The following is a 22,489-nucleotide window of genomic DNA, read 5'->3' on the forward strand; positions in this document are numbered from 1 at the left end:
TATTTTTGAGATGATGTGAAATGGAATCAGAGAAAATTCTCAACAGAAGAAACCTGTAGCACTGATAAAGGACTGAGCCTCCCTTTTGCAGCAGAGATGTCATGCAGACACAAAAACTTACCCACAGTTCAGTGAAGTAGGAGAACTGTAACTTATCATCAGTGGCCAAACACTGATGGAATGAAATACAAGCTTTCTGCAGTGTTTTAACAGCTCAAACACTGTTTGAGTGTTGGGGAATGACCCTATGCATGTGCTTGACCTTCCCAGTCTCAGGCCCTATTCCAAGCTCTGGTTCACAGGGCATCATCATGGATTGCACTGGAACCCATGGCCAAGCCCAACCAGCCCACTGTTTCAGAGAACTAAAGAGTTCTTGGGAATGAGATGAGCCTCCTTTTGCCTTCTCCAACTCCTCCTTTTGCCATTCTCCCTTCTCTTAAACCTGCCAAGGTATCATCTTGCTGGCTTTTAAAGTGCTCTCCAGTTGCCAGATTTGAGGGACATGGCAACAGGATGAAGGTGTGGCATTACCCCCCTTCCTCAGACTGTTTAGTTATAGAGGTTTGTAAATATTATAACCCAAGGGTAGGAGGTTTATTCAGACACTGGTGTTAATCACCTGCAGTTTGCAGTCTTGTGACTGGATGTTTGTGAGGGGAATATGCTGGAGCTAAACATTTGGAATTAGTCTGCTTGTTTTAATGAGACAGCCAAAATAAAACAGAACCAGGTAGAACAGTAAAACCGAAACAAAAAACAAATCTGCCAAACCCATTTTAATGTTTCCCATCACAAATATCATGAGCAATCAAAACCAGTGGTCCTGCACAGGTAACCTCTGTGTCAAAGGCTTTCAGCAAGCTCTAGCTGGGAACATCTTCTCCAGTGCACCACCACAGGAATCCAATTCACAAATGTCACGGTGTTCAACACTTGTACCGGAGCACTGAGGGCACAGATGCAAATTAAACCCATTAAAAGAAAGGACTCCTAAGACTCTCTGACCTTGTCTACCTCAGTGATCACTAAACTGGCTGTAAAACCCATGACCTTGCCTGATTTCACAAAACCATCTTTGCCTCGGTCTGCAAGTCTGTAAAACATAAAGATATCATTTTTGTTTGCCCCATTTTTCCACTTAATAGTTTAACTTCTGAGATCGAAAATATCAGTATGTTTAGAACTACAAAGCCTTGTAAAGTTTTATATAATTACTGTACTTTTATATTCAGGTCATTCACACCAGTGAAGGATTTTTCCTTACTGCACATACCTTCCAGAGCAGGTCTGTTTTTCTTTTTCCTATTTTTAAACAAAAGATAGATTTAATACTTTACCTAAACAGACTAATTAGTTGGTTAGATGTTTGTAGGCTGACTGCTGAAGGAATAAGTAGATTGCATTTCATTAATCAAAATCAGCTTTAAAACCCTATTACTCATAAAACATTTACATTTTACAAATCATCTGACACATTCCCAGACTATCCATTAGAGATTTGCTTGTGCTTATCTAGGATTCTACTCCTTCCTGAGGTTGCTGTGTATCTAATGAGAACAATGTGTTCCAGTGACCTCCACAATGTAAAAAATGCTGCCCTTGTTTAGACACAATTTTTTCCTCTACTTTACTTAGTGAACATGAAAGTGGTTAGAGCACTATTATGCCATGCATAATTTAATGTTATATTTATTATTCTCCTGTTCTGCATATATGGACTTGGGGTTGAAAACTTCAATATTTATGTACTGAACTCTAAAATAACACTAGGAAAAAAAACCCCCAAAAAACAACAAAACAAAAACATAGCTCAGGCATATGAAATAAGAGGTAGTTGTCTTTGAACAGTGGTTATGGACTAATATATGGAACTTTGCAAACATGGGAAAAAAGTTGTCAAAGGACTTAAACAAAAGTTTATTAATTGAACTGTAACACTGAATATTTCCAAATAACAAAAGTGAAAAGGCACAACTTAAAATGGCAAATAGTAGTTCAAATGCAGTCAACAAAGTGTCAGCTGGATTTCCTCTTTGCTTACTAACAGCAGCGCAGTGATCTGCCTCAGACTTCCCAGGAGCCACTTCCCAAATGGCTTGATCTCTCTAAATCTCTGAAATGAGAATAATAACAATTCTTATCTCCTGCTCTAAAACATTTCAAAGGTCTTTTGTCAGGTGCTTGTGCAAAGACTTGCACAATGGCTCTGAGCTCAGCTGAAGTCTCCAGGCACAGTTGAAATTTAAATAAAATTATTACTAGTAACTATTACCAGTGATCACCATCTCGCAAAACTTAACCATCGGCTGCCATACGAATGGTTGGTCTGAACATGGCAATTGTAATTTGCCCTGTTCCAGAAGTGATTTCCATCTATAATTTATGTGGCTATAAAATTTAAATGGCTCAGCCTCTCTTTCTCTGAGTTTGTGATTCACCTGATCAAACAGACACAGTGTGCCCGGCAGTGAAGGGACGCTGTTTCACCCACATAATGGACTTCTTTCCTTCATCCCTTCTTTCCTTTTTTCCTTCTTTCCTTCTTTCCTTTTTTCCTTCCTTCCAGGGCACAGTTCTACAAGGATTTAATCCCACTCCTGAGGAGCTCTGCTTCTGCTTTCAAAGGGTGAAGGAGGAAGCAGGGTGAGCTTCATCCACAAGAGCAGAGGCCAGAATAAGCAGTTGAATGTTATATCCAACTGCTACCTGATATATGCAGTTTCTCCCTCAAAGCCAAGCAAACCCTGAATTCATTACAATATCATAAGCTTTAAATAAATTAACACCCAGCTTGTGTCAGGACTCTGTGCGTGCTGAGCAATTTGCATTCTGGGCTTCCATGGATGTTTCTTCTCCTTTGCAACTCTCCTGTTGGCAGGAATCAAATCAAGACACGACAGATTGCACCTAATTCTAATTCTTTACATCTTTTCCTTGAACTGTACTTAAAACTAATAAGAAAATTGTAAATTGAAGTTTTAATAAAAGTTTATATTAGGGCAGAAATTAAATTAAGCAAGTGTGGCAGAACACCTGTCAGACTGGACTGAACTTGGCCATCCTGATGGCCTGGGTTAATGATCAGTGCCCCTTCCCAGGCGGGCTGGGCCAAGCTCTGAGAATCACAAGGAGTTTGTGACTCTCCAGCAGCAAGGAAACCACAAAAATTCAGCTCAGGGATGAATGCTGAAGTATCAGTGCCATGCAGATGCTGGGACCATTCCTGCAGCACACCTCGGTGCAGCCTCAGTGTGAGAAGTACATTTCCCTCTTTCAATCAGCAGTATTTCCTCACAAAGCAGCTCGTGAATACACCAGACATTATTTAGGACTGAACACATCTTGCTGCAGAACTTTTCTATTTATTATACTCGGGTTTTTACCACTTCAAATGTTTTTTACTTGCTGCACTAACTCGGTGCAGTCTTGCAGAGAGGAAGTTAAAAAAACATGAAGGGTTTTTACCTGCAGGTGCCTCTATGTATCCCACATATTGCAAACATGCACAATCATCCTGATCCTGTCTGCCCTCTGTTTCTTACACAGAAAACTTGACAGCTCCTATGAACTTTTTGAACAATGTTACTAAATTATTTCCTAATTATGAAGAAATAAAAATAACAAGGGTATAAAATAATGTTTAATCTTTCTGTTAATTTAGGACCTAGCCTGCATTTTTGTAGTAAAATCTGAAAATGTACAAAATCATTCTTTCTTAATTTTAAAACCAAAACCAACTCTCCTTGCAGGCAACCAAATGACCAAATTACAAAATCATGCAGTGCAGTCGGTGTTCCTCTGACAACTCATGTGGGACACCATGCCCAGGACTTCAATGATGAACCACAAAGAGACTGATCTCCAAAAAAAGATAGATACTCACAGTTATTCATAATTTTAGGGATTAAAAACCGTACACACCTTCCTTGCATGTTAAAATAACAAAGGTATTTAGTGTGAGGATTTGTTTCACAGCCAGCTCTAATTTCTGGCATTACAATTCCTGTGTGCTGTGTACTCATCCTGCCCCTCCACCTTCCACCTGGCAGTGGTAAATTCAAAAAGAAAGGTGTTTTTTTTTTATGTCCTGCCCCCTCCTTGAGTAGTTACAGAACCACAGAATAACCTCAGCTGGAAGGAACCCACAAGGATTATGGAGTCCAGCTCCTGAATAGTCAAGGAACAACCACAAATTTTTGGTAAAATGCTGCTACTATCAACAAAGTTCTCCCATGACACTAAAATACCTTCTTGATCATTAAGTCTTGAGGTTTTGGAGAAACATTTTCTGATTTATCTTAGTTTGAATTTAATTGAATTCAGTTATTTATAAACCCTGTTACCTTCTACCCTACTCGCAGTGCTGTACCACGGTCTGTTGATTAAAGATCCATCTATTTCATAGCAAGGTCGTCTCACCCATGAAAGCTGTTTATGTATGGGATGCAAGCTCAGGGCATATTGATCCATAGGATGAAAAGAGATCATAGGGCAAAATGCCCTGACTATTTTTAGTTGGGTTAATTTTTTCCCCCGCTATCAGATAAAAGGAGATGACTGCTTTAATGCATTGTGCTGGCTCCTTTGCTTTTCAAAAGAAAAACCATATATGCCTGTTTGTGCTGCAGCTTCTCTGTCACTTTTATTCTACTTCAGCTTGCATTAGTGACACCAAGAGAGGATCTGAGTGCTGGCCATCAAGTCTGATTGATGGCCCACGCTCAGGAGCTCAGTCCAGCTCTGTGGTGAAACAACAGCAAGCATCTCTAGCCACATTCAGTCCTGGACAGTCAGGCATGGCTTGGCTCATGATGTTTAAATTGTACCTAAAAACTGTTTGCAGAAGCTAATCAACCATAGGGTGAAGCCATCTAATAGAAAAAAATATATTTAGAAAAAAAAGCTTCAGTTGTCCCATTTACCTTCTCTTTGCAAATAAAAAACCACTTCAATTTATTTGCTGAAGCATTTCCATAAAATATTAAAGGAACCACTGGCATCAATTTTTCTCCTATTGCATAAAATTTTTTGCAACTTTATACAACTCCAGTTAGAAAGCTTTTATTGCATTTATTTCCATAAGATAAAATCAGAATCTGTTCTCTTTTACAAATCTGATTGCTTTTGCCTTCTGGTCTGCTTTATCTCTTTAATGTTTATTCTTCCAGTCAGCACTTTGCAGTGCTGATTGCTTCAGCTTTTTTTTTCACCATTAGACAAAACTTTTTCCCAACTCACAAGCTCTGAGCTGGGCTTAGCTCTAGTACCAGCTCTCACCTGCATCTAGAGGGCTGTGCTGTCTCCTGCCCACAAGGAATCTATTTCTGAAATACCTCATCATATGTGGAATTTATTACCACTTTTCTCTCATGTGTGGACAACCCTTGGGCAACGGAGAAAGAAATTCCAGCCATGTTCAGAGCAGGAGTGCAAAGGCTCTGCAGGTCCCTTGTGCCAGGACAAAAGATGCTGGGTTTGGGACAGGGGGATTTAAGGATTGTCAGACACAGAGTGACTGATCACTTTGGATGAGGAACACCATCATTTTCATCTCCTGTTTTTCAACTCTGGTTACCTGCCTGCTTGGAGATCAGGCTTTGCTCCCTCAAGGCCTCTCTTATGAAAGCTCCAGCTGACATGGGCCAAAACACAGCCTGAAAAAGCAACCCTTGGGAGCAGCTCTGCCATGAAGAGACACAGAGAAACTCAGAGGTGGAGGACTGCAGAGAGATTGCCATGTCAGCCCTGGGGCTGACCTGTTTCCAGACTTTCGGGCAGGTAATGCTGAAGAAGTTTGTTGAAGATAATGTTTTATGCTCTATAGAAAACCCAGCACAGGTTTAGATTTCCTTTAGAGCACCTTGGCTTAGAGAAGCAGTAAATACTGCTTGAACCTGCACAAAGGAAGAAATAAAAGAGAAATTACTTCAACAATGCTCAATAGCTCAGTATTTCAGTCTGGGAATGGGTGATATGGAGCTGAAGATGACACTGCCTTCCTGCTAGAGGGTGTTCACAAAAGCTTACAAATGGGAAAAGAAAAACCCCTCAACTTTCCCACAACCTGAGCCCATCTAGAGGCCTGAGCACAGGAAAACACTGAAATTGTGTTCAGCAAAATTTCACACATGAAATACATGCACATTTTCTGTTCTGAAAGATGTGAAGCAGAATTCCTCTTCCTATTTGTCCTGAATGTTATCTATTGCAGCTATTTAGGGAAACTCTTTCAAGGATGAAAGGTTAATTATCTTTCCTGCTATTAGCCCCAATGACATTATAAAAGTTCTTGAGATGTTAAGAATTAAACCATCTGTGCTTTTCAGACTCACGGCAACCTCCTGCTCTCTCTGCTTGGGGAGGAGGTTTTGGGAACTGCTTTGTAAAACTTTCAGGAAAAAGGATGGAGATGGATGAAGTGGCTGGTGCCCACTCAGCAGACACAGGGGACTGAGGTACTCTGGAAATCAGAGAGGTTCCCAAGTTGTGAAAAGTGCTCTAGGAAGGAGCTAAAACAAAAGTAATGAATAAGAAACCTTGTCATGCTGCAAGTCTCTGAAATGACAAGGCAAGAGGCACTACAGAGGAGCTCGCTTTGTTTTGTGAGTATAAAAATACCTGACATTAAGCAGCTGAGCATCCACAAAGGGAAAGTCAAAGAGCATTTCAAATGCTCTGCTAAGTTATGTACAGCAGAACCTTCTGCATTCATTACAGACTGCCTTTTCCCATGCATCTTCTTTACTTATTAGTATAATGAACACCTAATTTATTAAAAACCCCCCACTGAACAATCCAAGTACATGGCTCCCTTTGCACTTGCAGTGTGAAAATCACGTAGTCTGTGTATGTTCAGTATCAAAGCTCTCTCTGCTCTCTGTGAATGTATCTCAGAAATCATCCCTTGCATCACACAGCCAGTGATCCTGATGCAGAAGAAACTCTGTCTCTGAAGGATGTTTTCATTTGTTTCATTTCCCCTTTGTGTGTGTTAGAGCTGCTGCTTCCAGATGGAACACACCAAGTTGTGTTTGATTCTCTGTGAGCTCCACTTTGAAGCTCCCATTCATGCAAAAGCCTTAGAGAGAGGGGAAAAAAATCACTTTGACAAGATCATGCATAGGCAAATTGAAACAAATACAGGAACGTGGAGAATTGTAACCTGACAGCCCACAAAGTCTGCCAGAATCAAATACATGTGTACCCTGTTGTTCAGAAAAGCTCCATTACCATTATTCTCTGTATTTCTGCCTTCCAGCCCAATTTTGAGCCAGAAGAGGTGGAATGATTGCATAAGTCTCATTGCACAGTGTTTTAGTGTTCAGCTGGATTAGGCTGCAGCACATTAAGGAGGCAGCTGAATTCAATGCCAGAGGCAAAGAGGGGTCCAGGACTTGTGTAGGAATTTGGGATGAGCCATGGAAATGTTCTGAGCTACACTTTGCTGGGGAAGTTCCTCCTGTCACGGTGAATCTGGGTGAGGCTGCTCCCTGAGCAAAGGGCTGTCACCACTGGATGTGTTTATAGGCACGCAATTTATGAAAACACTCAGGGATCAGCTTCTGAGCAATTTATCCAAATTCCCCCAGCAAAAATCTGCAAAAATAGGAGCCTCTGATCTTTCTGATAATTGCAAAATGAAAAATAGATATGTTTTCTGCTGCAGATTGTGCCAGAACTTGCAATCTGTTCATAAGCAGCATAAAGTCATAGGATGAAAAGTTCTTCTGTTATTGTCTCTGCATTGCCCTCTTTCTGTCATAACATTTCCGAACCACTATGAATTTACTAAACTCTAAATTCCTGCTCCTCTATTACCAGTCATAAAGAGCTCAGCTTCATTATGCAACTGTGATTTCATTTAATTTCTTGAAACTTCAACATGATTTTCTTCATGCAGAATAAGAAAAGTTATTGAAAATGACAACATTTTAGTTAGGTTGAATGAGCTTATCTCAATCACTCTGCTAAGATAATAATTTTTGTTGCCTAATGTGAAAACCTACCTAGTTTCTGTTTAAATGCAAAAAGGAAGGAACATTTACTCTTGGTTTCACGTACAGATTTTAGGTAGAACAACAAAACATTCTAGATATGCTCAGATCTTTTCAAAGTTAATTTGTGTATGAGCTTCTGTATGGAATAGTATAAGCAGAAATAACTTTACATACATTTTCTAGCAACTTCTAAGAAAATCTGCAACTGTTTTTGGAGAGAAAACAAATCTCTCTGCTTTTAGAAAAGAATTCTTATAATAAGCTTCTGCTATTTATGGGGACACTTACACTTCACATGGGCCTTGGGCCAACCCAGCTTGTTTTAGGGTGATGGTCTGGGTACACAGGGCATGGTGACAAGGACAAGAGTGTCTCAATCCATCATTTGGCCAGTTTTGTAGGAACCACAATTCAGGCTTGGTCTGCAGGATGCTTTTAAAGTCTTTTATGAATGCTCCATGCCACAAGCAAAGACAGCTCCTCTGTCACGGCACAGGGTGTGGACTGGCCACAAAAATGACTGTGGCCTGTGTTTTGATTGAAACTTTTCCTTGAATGTTGAGCCTGCAGCTATAGCAGGATTTGTTCATGAAAATAAAGATGAGCTGATTAACATGGACACATCTTAGAGCCAGTGGAGCAATGTTTGTGGGAGAGAGCCTGCCACGGCCGGTGCTGCACGAGCAGCCTGCGAAGCTCTACATCTTCCCAAAATCCTGGCTCAGTGTTATTAAACACCCGCCTTCCCCAGAGCAGCCTGGCAGCTCAGGATATTTGTCAAAGGGGGATTGGCTTCAGCCAAACAAATTTTCTCTCAAACTGGAAAACTTTCCCTGAGTTCTGCTGGGGACACTGAAGTTAATCCCTCAAATGCTCACAGTGGTGGCCACCCCACCTCCCTCTGCTGGAACCTGAAATACAGCGAGACATTTTGGTGACTACCCCACCCAGTTATAGCCAGATGACACTTGAGGGAGAGGCAAGGCTTTAATGTAATTTAGTGAAATGATGAATTCCTCTTTTATTATCCATCACTAACAACCAGTACAGGAAAATGAAATTTTGTTTCTTAAAACCATACTGTTCCTGATACTTTTTCTGAGGTCTTTTTATTAGAAGCTGTGACTGCTCATTCATTATTATCCCCACAGCACTGGGCTACAAGCAAATACCAGCTTTTTGGAACACACACATGTGCAACATCCTAACAATTCCCAGTGAATAAAGGGAAATGCTGAAAACATGTTTCATAAGCAGGATATTCCCCAAAAGTCTTAGTGGTTGTTGATTTAGTTTTAACTTCCATTACAACTCTTTAAAACTCCTGCGGCTTCACATGCAAAAACCTTGCAAACAAAAAAGCTAAAACATTTTGAGCTGGGAAAAAGTCAGGAAGAAAAAAAGTCACATTTTACAGTGCCAGCTTTTCCTTTTCTCCATGTTCACTTTCCTTATAGGAGAGCATGAGTTTCAGGCTAAAAGGAAAGAGAAAGAAAGGCTAAAAGTAGGCCGAGATGTACAAAGCAAGATAAACCACTTCAGCCTAATGAAGCCAATTGAAAACTTGGAAACTGTATTACAAAAAGGAGTCAACTGAAGCCAAACTGTTGCTCTCAGGCTCCCTGTGCTTGGCTTGTCTTTCCCTGCCTCATCTCCCAGTGTTTTTTAATCTCTCAGACAAGATAAGCACTGCTTCCCTGTCTTTAATATATCTTTATTTTTTTTCTCCTGAAAAAGACAGACAATATATTGTGAGTAAGTAAAGTCTAGAATTTTAACTCCATTCGTCTGCTCTGGTTTTTGAACTAATGTATTTTGTGTGAGTATCATCTATGACTACACTGGCAAATTGAGACAAATGACTCTCAGAGCCAACAGGAGAAGGGCTGCAATATTGGACCTTCTTTTTCTGTATCTTGCAGCTCTTCAGAGTTCACCTGAAAAAGCAGCAAGACCTAATTTCAGTGTATGCAACACAAAGGGTTATGTACAAGGCTGCTCTCCTGCAAACCTCCCAAACATCAAGGTGTGGACACAAACACTTCCATGTCCTCTGCAGTTATTTTGACTTCCTTAGAAAAAACTGCTACATTGCAGGAATGCAAGTTTGGCCTCTCCAGTCCATTATGCTTTGAGTGTGGAATGGTTGCCAGCAGTCAGCATTTGCAAGCAATTAATAAAAGCACTGCAAGGTTCGAGATACCATTACTCTTCCTTCATTAGCCTTAAAAACTTGCCTTTGACAAGTCTGTGGTCGGCAAAATCTGACTTTTAAGAGCTTCTACAGCCTGCAATTTTACCTTCTAGCACACTGAAATCTCCAAGGTGCATATTGGAAAGACAATCAGTAACAAGGACAATCCTGGGAAGCGAAAGGGTTACTGAGTGAGCGTGGGAGGGCTCACAGGCTGCATGGCAGGACCTGACACATGTAATTAGGACAGTCCTGGAATATTGTGATGGTAGGATGTACAAACCTGACATCTCAGAGAGATGGTTGGTTCCAAAGAGTGTAAATGAAACCTTTAAAGGTAAAAACTTAAAGGAAGATGGCTGCACTATTATTTCCCATATATATTTTATACAGATACTTATATTCCTATATAGAGAGTAGAGTTTCACTTACAAGAGTCCATCATTAGTGACATAAAAAAATGTCTTGGGAAGAAAAGCAGGAAAAGCAGGGAAACACAGAGAACAAACACTTATCCATTATTGTCCAGTCCCAAGTAGTGACTAGAACAGATGAAAGCAGCAAAAGATACCAACATTTCATACCATGTTCACCCCAAGCTTGTAATTCTTGGAGTCTTATACTTGCTACATTCTTGTTAGCCTTCTAGAACCAATGTGTCATGATTAATTATTAATGAATATTGGTTGAAATACATATTCTGGGGAGTACAAATACTCCAAAAACTCCATTCCAATCAGCACATTTCTACTTTGAAGTATGGTTATTTATGACAGGAATTTATGGCACAATTTATAGGTCACCTTTCAAATGGAAATATTAGATTTCATTATTTTATTGTTATTAAATAATGAAGGCATAGGTTTCAACAGATAGCACAAGTAGCACTGTAGGAATGGTCAGTCATTACTTCTGTGTCAGTATTAATCAGGTCTCACGTCTCAGAGAGAGGCGCTGCACACCCACAAGGAAAACAGATGAATGAATAACAGTGAGTTTAGAAATCTGCATTTATTCCCCAGCTGGTTACTTAAAGGAAGCTCTTTCCCAAAAGGAAAGCATAACACTCAAAGATTTGCAAAGCAGAAGGATTCAAAGTCTTATTTATTTTTTTGAACCATCACGTAAAAGGCACCAAGGCTGCAAAGGCTGCCTCTGTGTGCACTGGGATGCAGAATAGAGTATCAGGCAGAAAGAGTGAGGAGGAGTGAGTGAAATGCTGATTTTTTGACTGACAACAGGGGTGACTCTCATGTGTGACCTTGAAATTATGTCCAGAAAGCTCAAATTGCTGAAAGAGCAGAGCCTCTGAATGCTACAGTGAGTCTCTGTGCTGCTTCAGAACAAAGTTATTGACACATAGGGGGATTTTTACATGCAAAATTACTCTCTCCTGTACTTCCACAAAGACTTGTAGAAAATCTATGTTACTACTTGAAATTTACCTGCATCCATCCTGCTACCTTCTGTCTCCACAGCTGATTCTGTCCCATGTTTTTCTCTGCAATAATATTTTACCCATAAACAAGGCTTTATTTACTTTCTTTAAATCATCCCAGCAATGATGTGTCTATCATTACCAAGTGACAAAGTTCATCCTAATTCCTCACTACCTTTCCAAAAGGTGATGCCGAGGTGCTCTGTAAATTTTGCAAACAGGCACCATCAGGCTGCTGGGATGCAGTGCCCATCATGAGCGACTTGGCAGCCTCTGAATTGGCACAGCAACACCGCACAACACTGACAACAACAACAACAACAACTGCCTGAGCACATTGCTGATGGCTCTATGCAAGCAGAACAACAGGAGGAGTTATTTTTGGATTACCTCTGCAAATATGTTTGTATTATTATGCTCTCCTTTGAGGCGCAGATAGATTATGATCAAAGACCATGTCAGGCGATTTCTGCCTTTATCCAGGTTTCCATTTCATCACTTATAATAGAGATGTCCATTTGTCCACAGTTGAACAGGGTTTTGTTGAATCACACTAAGGCTGATCAAACCTAGTCTGTAGAGGAGTATTACGGATAATAGATCACTGCCTCCTTCCCCATCCCTGAAGAACTTGATGTTTGAGATAAGAGATTCTCCTCATCTCATCTTAATAATACTTATCACTTTAGAAGCTCTGCTTCAAAGCATTATACAGACATGAATTGTCACAAAGCCCCAGTGAGATAGCAAGGTATTATCTTCATGTAAAAGATTTAAGAAAAAAAATATAACCCAGACCCAGCAAGCTTTAGTGACATCTCATGATGGACAGAAACTCCGGGTCAGAGCTGGAATTAGATTGTAGCAGTTCTTTGCTTTATCTTTAATCTCTAAATATAATTTTACCCCATCTGCCTCCTCTGGATATTAAGTATTTATAGAAGCATTGTCTCTTCCTCCCTCTACCCAGATTCTTCATTTTCAACATTACTAGCACGATAATTACACAAAATTGAACTATTAGCACCAATTTCTATACAAATCTATAAACTCTGAAGCATAGCCTCAGTGACACATTGTCTAGAAGAGGAAAAGGGCATGATTTAATTGAATATGACTTTTCTTCTTTATCTAATTAATTTTGTAACAATCTCACAGCACTGGCAATAACTCTTCTTTCTAACAGGTGGATAAAGTATCCATTCCTTTGATCCCACCCATTTCGCTCTCCTCTTGCCACAGTGACTTTGTATAGGAATGTACAGGATTGTATAGGATTGTATAGGATTGTATAGGATTCTATAGGATTGTATAGGATTCTATAGGATTGAGGCTGCCCAGCCAAAGCAGACAGGCCCTCCCTTAGGGACTGGAAGTGATCAGAGGAGATGCAGGCTCCCATTTCCACTGCTGGCCCAATTGGCAGCATCTTACATCTGGTGCTCTGCCTTGGCCACCAAATTTATTGGCAGTAGGGAAGAGAGCAACAGGATGACACAATTCCCCAGCCATCTGGCTGTGGTGCTGATTTTTGTAACCTTGTATATGCTAAATAGCATAATAAATTTTGAAATAAGACTTTGATAAGGCTCGAGGGAGCCTTTAGGATGACAGGATGAGTGTTTTCTAAACAAACATGACCAGCCATGTCTCACATAACTCCATGTACCTGCACCCTGTTACTTTATCTGTAGGTTTACTAGCTAAGTAACTCCTTGTGTAAACTTTTGTTTTTTCTGCTGTTGTGTAACCCTGCTCTGTGCACTCAGAGCTGCAGCTGTAAAATAAACACATCAGTCTGGGAGCTGTAACCACATCATGTACAGAGAGCAGCCTTCTCAGGGAGTCAGGAAACTTGAAAGTAATTTCTGCTTTCCCCACTGATCTGACCCTATTACTTCAGCAGATGAGAAAGCAAGTAAAATGAATTCTCCTGCACGGTGAGACTCTTGTTTTGGGCCATGGAAATGGGGGAGGCTGTGCCCTGAATTCTTTCAACTTCATCAGTGGCAGAGCCTGCTCTCCCCACAGGCTCTGCAGCATCCCTGGGGGTGTCACAGAGCCGTGGTGCTCCTGGCCATGCATGGCCCGGATGCCAGGTGGGTGCGCTCAGCACCACCAGCTCAGACTTGAGATCCTGGTAGGCAAGAGGCAGAGAGAGATGAGAGAGGTCACAGCACACCAGCTGTGGGTTTGTTTTTAACTCTGTCACTGACTTTGGCCTTGAAGAAATCAATCTTCAATCGACTCCTTCCCCTACCTCATACACTGGTGAGCAGTCTGGGCTGGAAACTCACTTCTAACATTTGCCCACAACATTTTAGGTTGGTGCTTTTTAGCACTACTTCAATGCTGATAAACATCTGACTCTACAGAGCATTGAGCTGGAGAGAGAAGGACAGGGAAGAGGTGTTCCTAGTCCTTCCCAGTGACTGTCTCTGTCCTGTTCCTGTATGCCATGACACAGACCCCTCTGAGAAACCAGCCACACCAGACAGGTCTGTTTCTGAGCAGATCCTTTGAAAGCAACTAAAGGGAAAAAAAAGAGCTTCTATTCTTTTCATTACTGATTCAGTATCTATTTTAATCTAAACAGAAAAGACAAAATCAGGGGCCAATATCATTTAAAGTCACCCTCTATTTGTGAAGTACAAATATATTGGTATGGTTTTGCTCACTTCATCCTGTATAGAACTGCTGGTCTCTGCTTTCCTAATGAAAACATTTTGTTCTTTCCACCACACCACAGAGCCCCTAAATTAATTTTCAACTGAAATCATATTTGTAAATTGTTGGTGTTAAGTTTGTAAACTGGACCTACTCAGAGGGGAGAAAAAAACCACATCTGCAAGCCCAGGATTGTTCCATATGGGTTTTTCCTTTTTTTTTCTTTTTCTCTTTTTTTCCTTTTTCTTTTTCTTTTTTTATTTTTTTGGTTTTCATTATCAAATTCAAAGCTACTCTTCAGTGCTGCAGCACTTCACAGCTAATCACAATTAATTAACCTTCGAGAAAACCTGTAAGTTGCTGCTATATGCTCCTTTCTCTGCTGGGCTGTTTTTCGTATAAGGCTGTTTTGGGGAGATGTTAGGCAAAGGAAGGATTAAGAAATCACGGATACTAAGGCTGAATACTAATTCATTTCATGTTTCATCTGAATTTCCCAGCTCTTTCTGAAAGCATTTTAACTCTCAGAAAGCACAATCATGAAGAAAAATAAAAGAAGTAATTTATTTTTGTTGCTTTCTTTATCTTTCCATAACTAACACACCTTATGTGTTCACAGAATTTCTGTAACTACTCTTTTCTAGTGAAAGAGCCTAATCAATAAACACAGGCTTGATGGAAACCTGGCAAGGAGCAGAGATTTGAGGGAACTGGTGCCATTTAGAGATAGTAGAGTCCATGGGGAGAAATCCTGCTCAACACAGAACCTAGGAGCCCCTCTGGAAATGGGACATGATGAACTTCCCCCACATCTGTCCTGCCATGTGCTGAGCTCCCTTCAGCAGCGCTGCCTGCAGATCCTCAGAACCAGCACTTTCCCAAAAATCTGCTGTCCTGGTGAGCTCCCCCAGAGCTGAGGTGTGTGCACAGTCCCTGCATGGGGCTCTCACCACAGGCACACCCTGAGTGAGAGCACAGCAAGTGTGAGGCAGCACAGTCTCTCATGGCACGGAGGAGAAACGTGATCAATCCCATGATGTGTGTTCTACAAACTCTAATCATGATTGGCATTAGCTGGCATCATTACTTACTGCTGCTGTCAGTGATATTCCTCCAGGGAGCAGTTTTCCTGTTCTTTAAAGGCTCAAACCTGTGTGTGTGGTCCTTGTCAGTGTCCCCACATGTCAAAAGGTGCACAGGATTTTATACAGTACTGGAGGGAAGTGTACAGCATTCCAAAACTCCAATATTCCCAAGTTTCCTCTGCACTGGCCTATCAACAGTGTAAGCTCAGGAAACCAATTCCATTGGAACAGAGGACACTGGAAGACTGTAAGTTTTTTACAAGCTAAGTTTTTCACAAAGTAAGTTTTTTGCAAGTGGGAACACTTCTCATTTGTCTTTCCAAAAGAGGTCTTGGCTCGCTGTGGAAAAATAAGAACTTAAGAGCTCCCAGACATGTTTTTTATATTAATCAGACTTTGTGCTTTATGTGAAGAAATCTTTTGGAATGTAGTTTACTAGTGGGTCATTTTTATCCTTAAAGTTGGGATTCTGTTTCATAGACTGGCTTTTCTCAAAGCCTTTCTGTGTATCTCAACTTCCACTACTGTTCTACCTCCCTAATTTGAACAGAAGGAGATGAAGGCTCATTAACAAACATAAAGAAGTTACAAGAGACAATGCTCTCAGTTTTAAATTCACCAACCTTTCCACATAACCTTTCCACTCATGGTAGCCTGCAAAGGATGCTTCAAAACCCAAGGGAAAACAGTTGCTATGCACTCACAGGTGCATAAAAGGAAAGGAATCCTTTACCCATGATTGCTGGCATGAGGATTATCCATCACCACAACTCTGCCTGTCCATGGCATTTCCATGGGGCTCGCCAAAGGTGCTGAAGGACAAGGACCCAAAGAATCTCCTGAACCATGTGGAAAACATGGTCTACATCTCAGCTGTGCTCCCTGGCTTGGAGACATCATCACACAATGTAGAGCACCAATAATAAACTACAGGAATCATCTAAATAGGACAGAAGTTGTTAAAAGCCCACAGAGCTGTAGCATTGGAGATAGGAAGAATCACAGGAGAGTTTGGGTTGGAAGCAACCTTAAAAATCATCTAGTTCAATCCATGTCCCATTGCAGGGACACCTTCCACTGTCCCATGTTTCTCTAAGCCCCATCCAGCCTGACCTTCAGCACTTCCAGGAACAGGGCAGTCACAGCTTCTCTGGGTTACCTGTGCCAGGGCCTCACCATTCTCACAGGAAAGGATCTTTTTTCAACCAAGGGCACATAAAGAGCATTTCTCTCTCTAAGTAAAGGACACTGGCATTGAGGGGGACAGACAAAAGGTGGCTTTCATTTTCATAACATCTGGCCTGACCTTGTCAATATATTTGCACTGCAGCAACAATTAAAAGCTCTGGTTTGGGATTAGGACTGGAGCAGGCTAAAAGTGCTGTACAAACAGCCATCCCAGGCAGATGATCCCCACAACAACCATTTCACAACCACAGCATAAGGTGAGGCACAGACAACAGATGGGTATAAAAAAAAGGTTAAAAGCTGCACACCACGACAGCGAAATGATGATGATCACTGCCACAGTCAGCATCTACGGCATGCAAATGCACATTTGCTATTCAGGATGCTGCAAATACCCCACCAGAGGCAACAGAGAGGAAAGAACATGAGTGTGAATTTCTAATTGTGTCCACAGGTCTACAAAGCCAAAGTAAAAGCTGAGAACTGCTTTAAGAAAAACTGAGTAAAACTTAACATAACTGAAGACATAGGAGGTAGCAAAAGTGAGACAGTGAGAGTGCATGGGGAGTAAGGGAACCCCTTAAAGATGAATAATTGGTGTATCATGACCCTATTTCCCTCTGCTGTCAATGTTTCTTCCAGGAACACCAGCTTCTGCTATCTGATGTCTTTTATCCTGGAGTTCTTCAGTGGAAAATACACCATTATTTCAATATTCAGGAAAAAGTTGCCGCTAATAATAGAAAAAAAGCCTAACTGCTGCAGTGCATATTGGTTGTCATTGCTTGAGACTCAAATAGTGCCTGACCAAAAATCCATCTAATAGCGGTGTATTTCAGTCCAGAGGAGACTACAGTGCCATATAATCAGTGTAACCACGCTTAGAACTCAGTCTGTCAATATGGGTTTTCAAAAAAGCGTTTCTAGGGGCTGCTTTCAGCCTGAAGGCTTTGGCACTTAAAGCACAGATGCTTTTCTGTAGCATTTTTCCAATTGTAGTTCCACAAGGCAGCCTTCAGATGTATAAAGCACACCATCATCCATGTGCATCTCTGGGGAGGTGATTCCAGGGACTGCAGTTATCATCTGGAGGGGGGGAAATCCATATTTTACTGTTTTTTTTAATAAATGACATCATCTTTACCTATAATAACCATTCTCCAGTCCTGTGCACACCAAAATGTCAGGGATTCAGGAGAGAACAGAACCACTCATCAAGTGAATCATGTTGATCTCCATCCCTGACATATCCCACCTTCCCTGTATGTGTTTACAGGGAACTCTGTCTGCTCAACACCTATTGCCCTGCATGTTCCAAAACACCTTCTAATCTGCATTTATAGCAAATGGGATGGCATCAAATGTCTTCAAATATCAAGTTTTCTGCCTATTTTGGAAAAGGATGCATTCCTGTAATGGTAACTCCTCACAAACAAAAAGAAGTGCAGTTTGATGAAAAGCAGGAAAACCATGGCATCCACAGACATCCACAGCCTTCCCAGCAGCACAACACTAAAAGCACAAGGCACATCCCAAAAGCAGAACTGCTTTGTTCATACTCAGGTGATGACAGAGGAAATATTATTTCCCATCTTAAAAATCCACCAATTCTTTTCAGGTGCAATTCCACCAAGGTGTGCATTCCCTAGCTAGTTTGATTTTCAAAACCAAAAAGTTTCTAAAAGGTTTTTTTATCGAAAGATTCACACTTCTTAAATGTCTGGTTCAGGGATTTTTGAGGCATATACTGTATGATTAACTTTATCAAAACAGAAATCCACTGCTATAGAAAGCACCTTCACTTGTATCTTCTCTTCAGCTAATGAATTTTGAATAAGGGAGGAATTTCCTAATCAAGAGTGGTACTAATTTCTTCATAAAATGTCCTTCATAACATGTCCCAGTCAAGTGGCTGCTTTCAGACCATTTAAGAGCTGACACCTGCTGAAAATTAGTGAGCATCTTTCACTGACTCTGGGCATAGCAGAGAGAAGGGATGCCAGGGAAGTGGCCACTTGCCATAATGGCATCCAAGCCAGGTAGAGAGCTTCATGTTGAAAATGCCTCTGCTCCCAGCAGCTGACAGGTCAGGACAATCTCCTGTGTCCTCCCACTGGTACATTGATATTAATTAGCATGTATTGGCTCCATCTGAAATGCTAAGGAATTATTTATTTCTGGGAAAGCAGCATTCAGCTTTTAAAAACACAGATATTAATTAATGCACCTTTTCTATCTCTATGGGCATGAACACAAAGGAGAGGTCCACTTAATGCCTATCTCTTAACAGAGAAAAAGGAGAATCTCAATAATTCTGTACCTGTAATCAGTCACCAACTATGACCAGCTCGTGGGTGACCTTGTGGTTGTCCACAGCCACTTTTCCATGCTCCCTAGACAAGACACAGGGGCAGGCAGTCTGTAACACCTTCTTGACACCAAGACCATCCTGCCCCAGGGGAGGGTCCCACACCCTCTGTTCATCCCAGAGGTCACTCCTTCAAACCCTCCTCTCAGCCAGAACGGAGCCCTGAGAAGAAGCACAGCCAGAGGTTAAAGGACAGGGCTGGGAGTCTGAAGACACTTTTATATAAAGACCTGCCTCACTTCCTTGGGCAGTATCATGAATTTGGCACCCCTGCAATGTGCTCCTGCAGAAACTGATAAAATGCCCTGTACTCACTCCACGAGCTGCTCGCCACGATAAGCTCGACTTCAGCACAAAGAGCACCGGGGTCCAGGTGAAGAGACCATGAGTTATCATCTCAGCTCTCCCACTGCCTGTACTATTTCTCTGCTCTTCCTAATTCTTAATAACCAAGGTCCCTCGCCCCTGCCAGGGCCCAGATAACTGTAATTTACCACATGTGCAGCTGCGGTGACGGAGGGGTTGGGCAGGTCACGGCAGGCAGACCTGGAGCAGAGTCCTCACTGCTGCCAGCCAGACTCGCCTCTTATCCATTTGCTCTTCCAGGAGCTGACAGAAAATGATAAGATCACTGAAGGGCCGTCTAGCAGGCTGGCAGGTCACCTCATCACCACCAAATGAGGGCACAGAAGGAAATTCATCAGTGCCTTTCTTTGCACTCTACTTGACATCTGAGATTTTAATACTCATTCACAAATATTTATGCAATCTGGAACAACATAAATGATGGTTTCTTGCACTGGGTGAAAATATCAGGGGGCAAAAGCAGGACTACAGTGAATGCTGTCTAATCACCCAGTTAGTGAAAACTTGTATTTCAATGAATTTGATGAACCAGGTGAGGTGTCAAAAGGAGCATAAGATGCAAAACGAGCAACAAGGAGGTGAAACTGCAAGTTTATGGATCTTATTACAGGATGAAAAATTGTCCTGTCCACAGCTGATGAAATTAAGGAGAACAGCACAGGAGCTGTTTTTCTCTTTAAAGCAACTCTAAGCCTGCTTAGGATGGCTTTAGACCAGTCATAATCCCACATAAAAATTGCATCCCTACGATGAAGATGCCTCTTTTTGGAACAGAGAGAAATAAAGCTAATTGGAGAAATCGGGGTTCTCAGAAGCTTTTGCCTGTTTGAATGCAAAGGCTCGAGTCCAACCCAAGCAATTAGGCAGTAACAGGCACTGACATCAAATGGATATTCAGGACTCCAAAAAAAATTAATTTTTTTTTTTTAAATTAGCTTGCAAGTACTTTCTCTTTATTTGCAGAATTTAGTAATTTTGAGATATTTCCTGAAGGTAAGTTTTAAACAGAGACTAGACTGCCATGGAAAGCAGTAGCAAGATGCAACATGAACCATTCTACATACCTTGGTTTGCAAAAATACTGCCAAGTCCTAGTAGGATGATTAAGGAGGAGGAAATTAAAAAGAGCTTGGTCTGTTTAGCCTAGCAAAATGAAGTCTGAGAGGGGATGCAATTTTTCTTTATAGGTACATTTGGAAGTAAACATCAGGGAGGGAGAGGAATTATTTAAGTTTGAAGGCTGATACTCTTACAAGAGTGAGGGGCTATAAATTGTTCATGAATAAATTTAGACTGGAACTTAGGAGATTTCTGACAATTTGCAGACTTCCCAAAGAAGGTGAAATAGGCAAACTGATTTGAAAGGAAGCTTGATACAGTTCTGGAAAAAAAAAAAAAAAAAAAAAATATGATAGAGCAGAGAGGATCTTGGAGGCAGAAATTAAAGTTTTCAGTAGAGGATTCGGGAGTTTGATTTGTTGTGATTGTTCAGATTTGTCTAAAACAGACTTGAAAGCCTTGTGTGACCCTTTACATGGAAGTCCCTGAGAGTCTGATTTTCTTGACCACACAAGACAGCTGCTGCAAGTATCAAATGCTCAAGATCAAGAAATAGTTTTCAAGGTGAAATGCTGTTTCTGGCATGAAAGTGGCAGGTTAGTTTTGGAAGTCAAGTTTCCTGGGATTTAGTAATCCTACTTTCTATCTTTTCAAAGACATATTTTCCTCTACTGTGTAAGAAATTTTCTTGCTTTTAGTGATAAATAAAAGAGACTGGACAGTTCTGTACTGGCCATTTGTAGAACAAATATAGGTGTTTTTGTTGTTTTTTTTATGGTTACATGCACATTTTCCACACACATTAATTAATACATAAAGCTGAATAATAGTGGCCAATGGTACAATTGCCAACAACAAATTTTATGATCTAAGAGTTCATTTACTCTCATCCTGTGCTTTCTTCCTCTCTAATTTTTGGATACAAATTATATATGAAAATTAATTTTTCTTCTACAGAAATATTTGCATGTAGGATGTTCACTCCAAGTACATCTAAGCAACTCCGTGTTTTAAATTTACTGACAAGCCCTTTAACTATCTCCTGTAAAGGCTTTTGTGTGCCAGACACCACTAAGGTTTTTCCAAAGACTGTCCACAACACAGTACATTCTCTTTTTATTACAAAATACAAAAATTGAATTAAAAATGATATATTTGCAAAGCTGCATATTATTTTTTTGCAAGCTCCTTACAGGTTTTGATGTCATAATTTACACATTTGTTTAAACATACATTTTTTCCTAATATTCCCTCATCCCTTCCAAACCCAGCATGTTTCACCACAACATCTTTAAAATTCTTGCATACCCCTGCACTAAATCTGTTTTCTCTTCTAGCAGTTTTCAAAATGCACCATTGCCACAGCAAGGATTTTAGTGCAATCCATCAATCTCACTACATTATGAACATCAGTAAAGACAGAAAAACCTTCCTGGAATTTTTCTTGCTTATTTGGAGAGGGGAATTGATGAATTCTGTGATATGTTTGAGCACAGCATTCAGGAATTGATTAGGGCAGCCAGAGAGAGGAGGCTGACTCAGGTACGCGATACCCGCTGCAAACCTCCGGAAGGGCTCGAGGACGCTTCCTCAGCTGGTGGAAATTGTGGCACCACAGCAGAAATTGATGGGTTACTCTAATTCATATGGCACGAGATCCCTCTGTAATTAAACCTGAATGGAGAAAAAAACCCCAAAAAACTAAGAGAAACTTAGGAAGAGGGAGAGTGACATTGACCTTGTGCCGTCCTCTCCTCCAGCAGGAATGTGGGTCACATGGGGCTGAAGGAGCCTCCCCATATGAGTGTGGATGTAACAGCCATCCGTCTTCCCAGGTTTGCACAGCCATCCTCTGGAAACCTTGTTCTTGCTTCCCCCCTCTTTCATTCCTCCAGCTTATTTAAGGAGCACGGAGGCACATAATGATGGAGATAACTCTCCCGTACTCTGCACGGCACGTTTGGCACACGTCAATGTCAGCCCGTGTGAGCTCAAGGACTGCGGCTCACAGACTGAAGAATGAGTCTCGTGGCAGGATCTAAATATAAAATTGTCCATCGACCTAAAAAATGTTAGCACGTCGATAGATAGCAGAATCTGACTTTTGCACCTATTAATATATTG

General features: G+C 41.0%; 1 protein-coding gene across 1 annotated transcript in view; it reads right to left on the minus strand.

The window, feature by feature from the left end:
* The window catches only part of LRP1B (LDL receptor related protein 1B), a 620,609-nt gene that overhangs the window by 531,524 nt on the left and 66,596 nt on the right, over nt 1-22,489 (minus strand). The window lies entirely within an intron of this gene.

Source organism: Parus major, chromosome 7, assembly GCF_001522545.3.
Source record: "Parus major isolate Abel chromosome 7, Parus_major1.1, whole genome shotgun sequence".
Classification (NCBI taxonomy): domain Eukaryota; kingdom Metazoa; phylum Chordata; class Aves; order Passeriformes; family Paridae; genus Parus; species Parus major.